The following is a 9006-nucleotide window of genomic DNA, read 5'->3' on the forward strand; positions in this document are numbered from 1 at the left end:
ATGAAAACTTAGAATCATAATAATAAATACTCATTCTAATAATGTGAATACAAAATAATCACCACATATACAAATTTGAAAACTGTGTGCAGCAATATAAAAAGTTTAGTGAAATTGCTAATAATAGATACTTAATTTTTTGGAGCACACACAAACAATATATTCATTGTGAACCCTTACCTTGATCCTGACTCCATAGGAGACAGCCTTTTTCTTAACATTATCAAGCAACTTTGGAAGAAAATCTAGAAGCTCCAACTTCCCATTTTGAAACTACATATACAAATATAATCAGTTATTTATCACATACATTTATTAACATATGTGTAGCATTTAGATCCATCACTGGCATTTGGTATGTTGGCCTTAACATTGTAAATGTAACAAACTGCTGATTACGTGCTGCTCATGAGCAATTCTCAAAATCAAATAATTTTATAAAAATCAAGGCACGAAAGACTTCTCATAACAGTAGCAAGCAAACTGTCTCAAAATCAAATACAATTATTCAAGAAACTACTTTTTGAATGAGTCACATCTTAATATTTCACACTTTTTAAATATCTGGTAGAAAAGTCAATCAACCTGGTCAACATTTTATTGAATGTGTAACATTTTCGATGTCTAACACTAATTCATATTTTAATAAGCAACAGACAAGGAAGTATTTTTTGACATGAGACAAATATTTCAACACAAGAAATATAAATCCTTGCTTGTTTTTTTTTTTTCTGTTCTACATAAGCAAAAATATTTGACAGTAAGATCAGCTCGAAATTAAATTCAAATCAATCTTTCTTTACTTTTTTCTGATAAGCAAAATAAAAGAAATTATGTCACTTGAATTTGATACTGCTGTATGTGCTTAAACATAAACCTAACCATTTGTTTGTACTTCCAATTTCACTTTATCAAACTGCTCTTAAGTCTTTAACATAAAATCTTCAGCATGCAATGTGATTGTAACATAGGTTTAAGTTGTGTGTATAGGTAAACCATTTACGTCATCTTATAAATGTTGTGTGGAAAGATCTCTGTATAGGTAAACCATTCACATCATCTTATAAATGTTGTGTGGAAAGATCTCTGTATAGGTAAACCATTTACATCATCTTATAAATGTTGTGTGGAAAGATCTCTGTATAGGTAAACCATTTACATCATCTTATAAATGTTGTGTGGAAAGATCTCTGTATAGGTAAACCATTTACATCATCTTATAAATGTTGTGTGGAAAGATCTCTGTATAGGTAAACCATTTACATCATCTTATAAATGAGATAAGGTTTTGAATAAGAAACTAAATTTATAAAAATACAGCTAATGAAAAATTATGTTTTCAGCAATTTAAAAAAAAAAATGTTTGTAAAAACAATAATGATCCCCTCTAACTGTACGGATCATTAAACTAGAAAACATAAGTATTTAGGGGCATTTGTCCCCTAAATTTCATTTCCCAATGGTAACATCAGTATTAAAACTTTAATTACAATACAGTACGGGACTGTAGGGGGTGTTGCAGTTAGATAATAGGTTATTAATTTGATTATTATTTGATATATTATTTGATTTGCAGTGTTCAAAAAAACATGAAGGTGTTTATGTTCTTTGAATCTGGTTTCCATTTTCCTGCTTGTTCCTCCAATATAGAAGTTGTGCAGTTGTTGCTTTGTATTTTATAAATAATGTTAGTGTTGTGTTTGTCAGTGTAGTTTTTACATAGCATGAACTTTAGTTTTGTACCTAGTTCTTGAATAAATTTGTTGTTTACTGGATTGTTGTGTTTTAAGTTTTTCCAAATTTTGGTTATTTTTTTGCTGATGTTGGGAATAAATGGTATGCAGCAGTATAAGGTTTTGTAGTTTGTTGTATCTTAGGATTTATTACTGTTTGTTTGTTGTTTATTGTGTTGTTGATCTAGGTGTGTGTGTGTGTATAATTTTTTCAATGCTTTTTGGAGGAAATTTTTAGATGTTGGTGAAGTGTTGGTTTATTTTTTTTTCATTGTTATTTTATTTGGTGAGCATAGTTTTGTGGCTGTTTTTATTTGGTTTCTTAATATGTTGAGTTTTTATTTTGTTTCATGTGCTGAGTCCCAAGGAATATATAGTCCAGTATGGGTGATGTTTTTCTGTGGATCTCTGTTTTGAATTGTGTGTTAGTTCTAGTGATTTTGAGATTAAGAAATGCTATTTGGTTAATTTTTTCCTGCCCACATGTGAACTTAATATTGCGGTGTATAGAGTTAATGTGGTTGAACAAACTAAATCTGTGTTCTGTAGATGTGAATCCATCAACTGTATCATCAACATACCTGTACCAGTATAGTGGTGAGTGTAATTGATTACTTGAGATTCACTATGTGTCATAAAAATGTTGGCTAGACCAGTGACACTGGATTGCTCATACATAGGCCATTTATTTGTAGGTAGTTTTGGTGGTAGAATATTCTGTAAGGATTGCTAATTGGTTGCTTGGGATGTGTATCAATGCACTGGTGTGGGGTCTTGGATATAAAGTTCTAAAGCTATTTTGCAGGCTTTGGTAGTTGAAACTTCTGTGAATGGAAAGATTACATCAAAACTGGCCATTAAAGCTTTATGGTTTATCCTCTTATTCCTAAGACGTGCCTGGCAATGGTCAGTTGCAAACTCTCTTTGTTAACCTGAAGATGACCTAAGAAAGCCAAAATGTTGTTCTGTACTTTATTTTAATTAAAGTTTTAATACCCATACCAGCCATCTTGAGAATACATTTTTACTTCAAGTGGGTTTCTTGTCATTATGAAATGACATCAAAAAATATAGTTGACCCATGCTATCCCAATTTCTACTACCATCCTACTTCGAACAACATAAAGAAACTCCTCCTTTTTCTTGTACCTAGCCTGAACTATAAAATAGTTTTCAAATCTACTTTTTAAACAATTTAAAAGTTGAAACTTATCCAAAACTATTTCACATGCTGATTACCCAGTATAACAGTAATAGTGCCTTTACTGGAATCATGTCAAAATTTTCCATATCTTAAACTTGCCAAATTTCATCTGGGTTTTTATATTCCAAACCTATACCAACCTTTAAATACTCAATCCTGTCTCTCCAATTCCTTATTCTCTCCAGAAAAACATGTTAAATGATATAAACCTATCCTCATAAGATATTCTGAGAAAAAAACCTTTTAACAGCAGCCTTTTTTATATAGAATCTAATTAGTTTTTTACGTAATTAATAAAGAAAAAAATATCTCCAAACAGAGCCTACTAGAACTAGTATTCAAACATAAAATCACTCATTTACCACTATCTTGGTTTCTACCATAAAACCAGTTTTTTTCATTTGTTCCTTACTGTGTGGTAAACCATTTTTTGCAACATTATTCAACATTTTAATATTTCTTTGTTATATTTATAAACTTACAAGTTTCTTTTTGTCTGAGCACTAAGTTACACAAATGATTTGTCTGTTCCTGTCCACTGTGGAGACTTGAACCCCAGAGTTTAACATTGTCTGTAAATTTACCAATGATGACCACAGAACCCATAAACATATAGAATGACTTACTGACAAAATTGTATTTGTTATTTGTTTCAATTACTTCAAAATTTCTTTTGAACAGATATATAAATGTGAAGGGTTACACTGACTGCGCTTTGGAATCTTTGTAAAGTCACTTTAATTTTAAATAAACTCACAAATAAATTTTTGAAGAAAATCTTAAAAAATAATTTAGACCAAAAATCCCTCATCATCACCAAACCATTCTGTAAAACTAACTAAAAAAAAACTCTTTGACTGAGAACAAAGTCACAAACCAGTGTAGATAATGTAGACATTGTATGAATCAGACGTAAGATAAGAAGAAGGAAACTTACAAATAGATTTGAGTATTTCATTTGAAAGAATGGTATGCTTATTTCATTTCTTGTTTAGTACATACAAGTATAGTTTCAATTCATACTTGTGCTACTTTATAGCCTGTTTTCCTGCAACAGTTACATATAAACACATGAGTGTAATATGCCTTAGATACTGAAAGTTTATCTACTATCAATTATCTACTTAGCAACAAGATGTGAGAAAACAACAGTAAAGTATGGTACAGTAATCCCTTGATAACTCAGAATTTGATATAACTCAGCATCCCTGAAAAATATTCCAACTTTCTGACCAGGTGAGAAGAGTTTTTACAAATTCTCCCAAGCAAATGGCTAACTTTCCCACAGGAAAATTCCATGTATAATAAGAGAAATATACATGTATCTGTTCAAAACACAACGTAATACATCATTTGATAAACATAACTGACTTTCTATTGATTGTAGATGATATATAATTAAACACAAGAGAGAACTACTAATGAATCCTGAAAGAGATTATGTTGCAGATGGGTGTGATCAGAGCATTCTAAAAAAGTACATTTGCAATGAAGTGTTCAACTGGGCAGATGCATGGAAAAGCCTCAGTCTATCCACCCTCAATAATGCATGGAACAAACTCTTCACTGACATTGAGGTTATAGTAGATTTTGTTGGGTTCAGGAATAAGGACTCTGTGAACTTACTGAGGTGGTGAGACAGAGATGCCAAAGGACAACATTATGGAGAAGGATAGTGAAAAGTAGGGCTCTCTTCATGGTACAGAGAAAGGGATAGCTGCTAATGTCTCTCACAAAGGCACAGAAGAGCCAAGTGATGACAATGAAGATGAAGACCCCACTCCAAATGCAAGTTATAAGATCTCAAGCTACACTTGGACAAGGCCTTGGAGGGAGTTCAGCAGTTGCCTGACTTTGAACAGTACTATACAACTTTGAGAAATATCAGGGTAGTTGTATTCAAATGTCAGCAAAGCAGTTATAAAAATCAGAAAATATCATACTTTTTTAAACCCCCATCATAAAAACCCTGATGAAATCTTCCTTCCACTGGTAGTGATGCCTCCATAGATCTGCCTGCAGCATCTTCATACTCTTTGTCAGACCACAATTCCAACAGTGCTACCTTCTTTCACATAACCCCAGAATCCACATGACACTTGATATCTTCACACAATGAGTAATTTACATAAATAGCTGAATGTAAATAATTCAATCTTTAATTACCAAGTTAAAAATTTAGTATATCCAAATGATCTATAATTTTTAAGTGAATGTTTTATTGTTCACAAGGCCATTTAAGTTGTATTTAATTTTTAAATAATAAGTGTTTAAGTAGTGTACAGTGGTAAGTATATGGATTTATAGTGCTAATATCAGGGGTTTGATTCCTCTCGGTGGGCTCAGCAGATAGCCCGATGTGCCTTTGCAACAAGAAAACACACAAGTAGTGCAACGATATTTACCAAAGTGCATTAAGCCCTCCTACAATCATTTCCGTTACCTATCACATGGCACTCTAAGCTCAAATCATCACATTTCTTGTCTTGCAGTTCTGTTTAATGTACATTTTTAATGTATTTTTAAATTTATTTTCAAATAACTGTGGTATATAGTAGTTTATTTGAGGGGAAAAAAATTGTGATTTAGGAGTGGGAGGAAATTACCTCAATAGCATGGGAGTTTTGATAACTTGAGGGATTACTGTCGTACCCAAGAAATTTACTCAGACACTACGGAAATGTTTCCTGTTAAAGTTCAAGAGATTATGTATTTATAATAACTACTCAGATTTAGGTAGTTCACCAGTAACAATGTACACCAAAAAGCTATTTCAAACAAGAATGTAAAATTGGCCTAAACATTACCCATGAATAAAAACACAATACTTAAAATTATTCAATAAGTAGAATGTTTTATTATGTGAATATTAACAAAAAATACAAAAAAATCCAACATTTATTTATTTAAGACATAGCATTTCTTCTGTTGATGTAGATAAGAAGATGGTCTCCTCTCAACTACTCAAATAACTACTAGGAAAAAGTAAAGACAGTGGTAACACATAATGACAATAACCATACAACCAAAAATATATTCATGTCGTATTCATTGTAAAGGAACGCTTACGTCTACCAATCATAAATCAAAATGCTCTTGAAGAACTGGGAATTTGTGACATTGCAATTTCTCTATTTTTAGCTATGAACTTGTTTATTGTTCATGTAATTGTCTTTTTGCTAGGTTCAACTATATCTGTCTATGCCTTAACTGCTAGTTCACCTACCTTCCAATGAACATTGATTATATGAGAACTTTATATATTAAGAAACCTACACTAGGAGTCCCTATTGATGATGTATAGATACTAAGTTCATAACTGATTATGTAAAAAGAACATTAAGTAACGAGTCACGTGAAATCTAATCTTGTGGTTTTACAAGACAATAAGAAAGACTTAAGACTTGAAATTAAACTGACAAAAAAATTAAGCTGTAGGTCAGTCTCTGAAACAATACATATGTTATTTGGCTTGCTAAAAAATAACATTGCAAATAATCAATTGCTCATTACTTATGATTTAATGATATATTTTTAGAAATATTTCATACAGCCATTTTGAACAATCATGCCAATTCAGATTTTTCTTCTAGTTCTTTTTTCCTAATTTTGTGTGATTGCTAACATTATTTTGTGAGTTTGATATCACCAATGTTGGTTTTTCTTTTTTTCAAATGGTGGAATTTGTATTTTGAGATTGAGATATTTATTTACAAATTTCCTGTTGAACATTCCTTTATTAACATTTAATATTTTGTGAAAATTGCATTGTGTCTAATAAATCTCTACCCTGTTAATATCATGGTTCAGTATGATACATCACATTGTTAACATTATCATATGTTACAGGCTATGTATGTGTAATTAGAAATTTATTATAACAAGGATTTCTGTCAACTCATTTATATCACTTCTACTAAAAAAGTAGCCAACAAAATTCCTGCAACTTTATTCTTTGATGTATACATCAGATTATCAATCTTTATCAATGAAAACCACTTATTGTCATTAATTACTGACATGTTCCTACCTGATTCAAACTTGCAGTCTTTTTAAGAAAAACAGTGAGTCCAAGATCTTCACTGAACACCAAAGAACACATATAAGCTGAAAAATCATATCAAAATAACAGTGATACAATATAAACTCTGCATGTTTGTGTACGTGTGCATAAATCAAACATAAAACACAAACTTAATGTTGTTATTTTTCCACTCTTTCTGAACTAAAACTGGAGAATACACAATAAGTAATTACAGAAGTTTATAATGTATTTGAAAAATGATAGATTTATTAATTGTATAAACACAAGCTTTCAGAAGACCTTTTCATCTTTGTTATTTTTATTATCTAAAACAAATACATATCAATTTAAATCATCATAAATTATGTCCCATCACAGACATTCTGACCCCCAACAAAGCATCAGTCACTAAATCTCCGACCTCCCAAACATATGACAACTCTTTTCTTAACATCTTGGAGTCTCTACCACTAAATGATTTCACGTTACCATCCTACTGGTGAAATAAATCTGCTTTAACTGGAAATACATCCAAACTTTCCAAATAGTAAAATTTAAGGTCATAATTGTACTGTACTCAGAACCTAACATGAAAAAATCTGATACCTCAATCTCATCTGTTCTGCTAACAATCTTGAATATTTTGATCAGATCATCCTTCAGTTTCCTCTTTCTGAAATGGAGCAAGCTTAAAAGATCAACATATGTTCAGAACCATTCTAATAACCCTCTTCTCATGCTTTGAGCCCTCTCTAACAAACTATCTAAAAAGCTCTGAACTAGCATTCCAGAGGCATCAAAACCAGTGATGCTGCAGCACTCTCACTCTTGCACATTTTTACTTATACAGAAACTGTAAATTATATTATTATGCTAATTTTTGATGGGCTCCCTTTACCCCTGCATCCACATTCCACAATCCCCAAACATATCCTTAGAATCAAGAATCCAGGATCCCCCATTGGTGTAGGAAGAAGTTGCAAAGTGAGGGTGCTTGGTTATACCTGCAGATTTTATAATGACAGAATAAAAGTACCAGGAGTTTTTAAAAGCAGCTCAATCTAGGATGTTACAGGGCATGCTCACACAAAAGTAATATCATTTACAGTTGCTGTACATATCAGATACGTAAAAGTGGGGTTGCTGTAACACTCCAAGTTCTGATGCCTCTGATCCTCCCTGTGTGTATTCATTATATTAAACGTATCACCACCAGGTGAGAAACTTCAGTTAGTATTAATAGAGTTAAGAATGTAAGTCTTCATTAGGTAAGTGAAGTAAATTCTAAAATTAAATGCAGTTGTAGAATTTATATTATTTGCTAAAATGTGGTACAATCCATAAACTCATAAGTTTGTACTATTAATAATGAAACTTGAAACACCACTCTTTTGTTTTGCCAAAATGTCAAGTTCCCCACAGTAAAAAGTAAGTTTGCTTCTTACCAATTTCTTTCTCTGACATTCGATAATCCATGCATATGTCAATAATATCCTTAATAATGTAGTCTGCTTTTTCATAGTCACTAGTATTAATATCCAGACATTCCTGAAGTGATATTAACTGATTATAAAGCCTTCCAACATGTTCCGTCATAACTGTCAATGGGTCAAATATATAACTACTAAAACACACTTCAGAGAATAATCAACAATTTAGAAAGTGTTCATCCTCTAACACCATTTTCAATATTAGAAATGTAAAACCTGGCATCTGTTAAATTAAGAATAACGAAAACAATTGGAAAATATCATTGTGTTATATCTAGTGAGATTATGTAGATATATTATTTGTGTATTGTACTAATTTAAGGGCACATAAGATTGGAAGTACTGCTTTTTATCTAATTTATTGTGCAACACATTATTTACATGTGTATTTGCAAAGTTGTTGCCGGCACAAATTAGTTACATTCATGAGAACAAGTGACGTAAGTCCTAGCATATCTGAAATAACCGAAACTAAACTTTTTGTTTTGTTTTGTTTTCGTTCACTTGGTGTGAGTTTATTTAGACTGGCGTATTCTCCGACTTGCAAAATGTTAC

General features: G+C 31.5%; 1 protein-coding gene across 3 annotated transcripts in view; it reads right to left on the minus strand.

The window, feature by feature from the left end:
- Positions 1 to 8666, minus strand: part of LOC143238700 (DNA-dependent protein kinase catalytic subunit-like) — a 191160-nt gene extending 182494 nt beyond the window's left edge. The window contains exons 1-3 of one of the 3 annotated variants that reach the window (XR_013020719.1): positions 8407 to 8666; positions 6968 to 7044; positions 181 to 273 (exon numbers count right to left, since the gene is read on the minus strand). The gene's annotated coding sequence lies outside the window, so the exon portion shown is untranslated. The remainder of the gene's footprint in view (positions 1 to 180; positions 274 to 6967; positions 7045 to 8406) is intronic. The other 2 variants (XM_076479155.1, XM_076479154.1) reach the window with 2 other exon arrangements.
- Positions 8667 to 9006: the final 340 nt, after the last annotated feature.

This window comes from Tachypleus tridentatus, chromosome 13, assembly GCF_004210375.1.
Source record: "Tachypleus tridentatus isolate NWPU-2018 chromosome 13, ASM421037v1, whole genome shotgun sequence".
Lineage (NCBI taxonomy): Eukaryota > Metazoa > Arthropoda > Merostomata > Xiphosura > Limulidae > Tachypleus > Tachypleus tridentatus.